Source organism: Hylobates moloch, unplaced genomic scaffold, assembly GCF_009828535.3.
Source record: "Hylobates moloch isolate HMO894 unplaced genomic scaffold, HMol_V3 SCAFFOLD_11, whole genome shotgun sequence".
NCBI classification, from domain to species: domain Eukaryota; kingdom Metazoa; phylum Chordata; class Mammalia; order Primates; family Hylobatidae; genus Hylobates; species Hylobates moloch.
This window is the reverse complement of record NW_026652286.1, coordinates 101,608,643-101,613,778: the sequence shown is the minus strand read 5'-3', so window position 1 is coordinate 101,613,778 and position 5,136 is coordinate 101,608,643.

The window sequence follows — 5,136 nt, the reverse complement described above, 5'->3', positions numbered from 1 at the left end:
ATGACCCCACGGAGGAGCTGTAGCTGGAACCTCTCCCTGTCGTGGGGTCCTGTGGGCAGAGGTGCCTAAGCCATCCTGTCCCTTCACTCGCGGCCCCTTGGGTCACTCCCTTTCTCTAGCGAGAGCAGCTGGAACAATCTCTCTCTCTCTCTTTCTCTCTCTCTCTCTCTCTCTCTCTCTCAGTGTGTGTGTGTGTGTGTGTGTGTGTGTGTGTGTCTGTGTGTGTCCCCTCCTCCCTCTCCTCTCTCCCTCCGTCCCTGGTACAGATGACTCTCTGGGTAGTAACGCGACTGGAAGGGCCACCGGCATTGGCGGCGGGGGGCGGGCTGGGGTGGGGCGGGGGGCGGGCTGGGGTGGGGCGGGGGCTCCATGTGATCGGGGACGCCGCCAGCTCGGTAGGACTGGGAGGGAACAGGAAGGCGGAGAGAGAGCCCGGCAGGCATCCAGCCCTCCGCTTGCGTCCCCGCGGCCCCCTGCGCCCTCCCCCGGCTCCCCCTGCCCCCCGGCTGCACCCCTGCTGCGGGGTGCCAGGGACGGAGACCTGCGCGCGCGCGTGTGAGCGTGCCATGCCTGTGTGTGAGCGCCGCGTGTCACGCGTGTCCGTGTGTGAGCGCCGCGTATTCAGTGGGTGCGGTGGAGCAGACAGAAAGAAGGGAGAAACTATCAGGGCAGAAATCTTGGCGCGGAGCCTCGGCGGGGCTGCTCCGTCGCTCCGCGGTGCGCTCAGCGGACGGTTGGCAGCATTTCGCTGTTTCCCGAGAGGGATGGAGCAGATGGGGGAATTCCTCTGGGAAGGCGGGGGAGCCACAGTCTGGGCGCTGCATCCCCCGCCCGACGGCTCTGATTCCCGCAGTGGAGTGAGGATTCGCGGGCCCGATCCGCCAGCTGCAGGTGGAGTAGGTCCAGGGACAGGACCCAGGCTAGCTGTCCCCGGGGTCGCTGCTCACCCCGGACGATCTCTCCCCGGCGTGCGGCGGCGGCTGGGCGGCGATGGCTGGAAACATGCCCTGCACGGACAGGAGGCCGGAGCAGCCCGGAGGGAACGGAGCTCAACCTTGCCCAGGCGTGGGCAGAGCCGGCGTCCTCCGCGCCGCCTCCCGGCTCTCCCTTTTGGATTCCTACCTGCCTTGAGGACAGATGATGACCAGAGTGTGTTCTTTAATTCGGAAGCCGTAGGAAAGGCAGCTGCCAGGGCAGGCTGAAAGGGAGGGCTGCTGCTGGGGAGGGCCGGCAGGTGCCTCTGAGGACCGGTCTGTTCAGGGTGGCCCTTCTCACCCGGTGGTGTTCCTTCTGGCCCCTCTCTGTGACCCAGACTTTTGGGGTCAACACCCCCATGCCAGCCCCCTCTCTCAGGGGCAGACACAGCTTGGTCAAACGTGGGGTACCCCTAGCACCTAGCACAAGTGCTAAGTGAATGATGTCTACGACCAGAAAACTGGTTGATTACATTGCAATGAGAAAAATGCTTGTCACTAATACTGGAGGGCACCAAGTCCATCCTCTCCTGTAAGTACAGTGACAGGGAAACTTAGTCTCTAATAGTGGCCTGGGGGTCCTCGGAGACCAGCGTACACAGAGTCCATTGCCCAGGCACCCTCCCCTGGGACAGAGCACAGAGCGGTCCAGCCAGAGTGGGCCTCCTGGTTGCCCCTCTTCTCTCTGTAGAGGGGGTGATTATTAAACGTGGCTGCAACAGGCCCTGACTAACAGGAAAGCTCTGTGTCCCCTTAGGGGACTCAGCTTGCCTAGGTGCTCACGCACTGCACCATATGTTGTTTGACCTCAGGGCTTAACACTATTGAGGAGAAAGTTCTTAATTCCCTAATTGCCTGGTTCTTGGGAGAGGCTTTGGCTGTGCAGTTCTCAGGTCCAGATAACACACACTATAATCATGTGCTGAACCCTGAGGAGGGCTCTGTCCTGGAGTAGCAGTTGCTTTTGGATTAGGTATAAAGACCATGATACTCCTTTTGCCATTACGGGGTGGGGGTCGGGGGAGCTGGACCGACTTTAAAGCAAAATATAGGGTGCTCTGGGAAATACTGTTTTGCAAAGATTCTCTCAGTGATGGGCTCTTGGATCAGGAGACAGAAAAATTTGTGTCCAGGTCTCACCTGAGAACTGAAAAATGAGAAATGTGGGGATTCTAGTCCTGAGCGATTGTTGCAAACTTGGAGCAGCTGTAGCTTTTCCATGCCCAAGCCTCTCAAAGAGCACAGACAACATCTGAGGATAGAAATGCAATGAAAGAACTACTCAGGGAGCGGTACGAGGTGCTAAGTGTGCCTTTCATTGTCTGAAAATTGATGAGACGGTGCTTGAAAGCAACAGAAAGTGTATATGTAGTATCGCTGTTAATTATAGTACAGCCTCACCTCTTCTGTTCCCTTTATCTGCTTCGCTTACCTTCTTTCATCCGGTGGGAGATGGGTTCACAAAGATGTTCTCTTTAGAATATAAGACTTGCAGAAAATTATTTTTTCTCCTATTTATAGAAGTTATGTTTGCATTTATGAGCCTGGTAATGTCTCATAAATATTTCCTTTTCGATAAAATATTAATTAAAGGAGTTTGTTGAGTTATACTCTGAAATCCTAACTAAATAGCTTCTAAAACAAATATTTTAAGCATTTTCTCTCATGTCAGGAGAATTCTTCATACATCCATAAACAGCAGATATCTATCAAGGACATATTATTTTGCAATATTTAACATAATACTGTGGCTGCCACCTAGTTTAAAAAAACAAAACCAGGCATTGCCAACACTGCCAAATCCACATGGGATTACCTCCTCTTCCCTCACCAGAGAACCAGCCACCTAAGTTTGGTGTTTCTCTTTCCCATGGCTTTTAAAATGCTAAACAGACACACACACACACAAACACACACACACCCCTACACCTGCACCTACTCAGTTAGCGAATATTGACTGTATGTAAGTATTTTTATGTCCACAAACTCTTGGTTGATAAAGGCCTACTATGTTTGAGACACTTTGATAGGTGCTATGAGAGAGACTAAAAGGTATAATGGTGGGCTTTGATCTCAAATGTCTCACATCTGATGGGGAAGTTGGCATATCTGCGGGTGGGGGTAAGTTAGCAGACTAATTAACAGCATCGGATTTTAATTCCTGGGTGTTAATTGGGAGCTGGTGTGGAATTGACAGGAATGCTAACACAGCTCGGAGAAGAGGAGCTGGGACTGACTTCTGACAGCAAGGCTACGCAGAGAAGGAAGGTCTGAAGGACTTAGGGAAGGAAGACTAAGGTTTGAATGTGATGAGAGGGAGATGAGTCAAGGAACTGGGCTGGGAATCAAGGTGTGGGCAGGCAAGGCTCAGGGCGCTCAGAGACCACAAGAAAGGGAAGGGTTGCTGCTGGGGGATCTGGGCGGTAAAGTGGTGATGCCAGTGGCTGTAATTAACACAGTGCCTACTATGTGCTGAGCTCTGCCCGGTGCTTCGTGTAAGTAATTGCTTGTAATTTTCTTGACAGCCTTGGGAGGGAGGTAGCTTTAGCACCTTTCTCCGGTGAGAAAACAGGCTCAGATAAGTCAAGTCCCCTCACACTGGCAGGAATTTCAGAGCTGCTGTCAGAACCCAGTTTTGTTAGTTTCCAAGATCATATTTCTAATTGTTTTGAGATGAACGGTGTCTCTCCCAAATTCAGATGTTGAAGGCCTGATTCCCAGGGCTTCCGAATGTGACTGTATTTGGAGACAGGGCCTTTAAAGGGGTGATTAAATTAAACTAAGGGCCCAGGTGCGGTGGCTCATGCCCATAATCTCATACTTTGGGAGGCCGAGGTGGGTGGATCACCTGAGGTTAGGAGTTTGAGATCAGAATGGCCAATATGGGGAAACTCTGTCTCTACTTAAAATACAAAATTAGCCGGGCACGCCTATAGACCCAGCTACTCGGGAGTCTGAGGAAGGAGAATCGCTTGAACCTGGGAGGCGGAGGTTGCAGTGAGTCAAGATCATGCCACTACACTCCAGCCTGTGCGACAGAGTGAGAGTCCATCTCAAAAAAAAAAAAAAGAATTAATTAAACTAAGATCATTAGGGTGAGTCCTAATCCAACCTGACTGGTATCCTTATAAGAAGAGGAACAACTCTGAGGACACTAGGAGAAGGCAGCTGTCTCCAAGCCAAGCAGAGAGGCCTCAGGAGAAACTAACTTTGTTGACAACCTTGATCTTGGACTCCTAACTTCCAGGGCTGTGGGAAATCAATTTCTATTTGAGCCACCCAGTCAGTGGTGTTTTGTTACGGCAGCCCTAACAAACGAAGACATGAACCACGCATCTCTGCCTCTCAGAAGGGCCTCATATCCCAGGCTGTGGCATCTGGATTTTCTTCTGCAGATTGAAAGCAAGTATTAAGAATTTCTGAGTTGGGGAGAATTATGAAAATCACTGTGAAGATTTCCCTGGGGGTTGTCTGTGTACGATTCATTCATTTATTCATTTCAATGAAGACTTATGGAGCACGTGTTTTGTGACCTCTGCAATGACAGGGACCATGTTTGTCTTGTTCACCTCTGGGTGCCACTTGCTCCCAGTGCTAAGCATAGCATCTGCTACATAGGAGATGATCAATAAATATTTGTCAAATGAAAGAAAGGCTATGGGGTAGTTTCTGCAGTTAGAGAAAAATGACAAGACAAATACGGAACTTGCCTTCAAGGAGCTGACAGTGTGGTGAGGCTGGTAGTCAGTCTGTGGTTAGTTTAGGTGGAGCTGAGATTATTGTGCAGTGCCACCCAACAGAGCTTTTGCAATGAAGAAAATGCTTGATATCTTTTCTGTATAATGTGGCATTGTGGCTATTGCATATGTGAAATGTGGCTGCTGTGAATAGGAAAGGGAATTTTAAATTTTAATTAATTTGCATTTAAGTAGGCACTATGGCTGATGGCTACTGTATTGCACAGTCTAGGATTAGAGGCAGGGAGAGCGTTCGTGGGCTGGGCCCTGGTGCTGGCCTGAGGTGATAAGGCTGCAACAAGGCAAAGGAAGAAAGAGCCTTGAGACATGTAGTGGGTTGCACAGTCTGGCGGCAACAGTGCCACCCCCTGGGATCATGTATGAAATGCAGAATCTCAGGCTCCACCCTCCACCTGCTCAAAGAG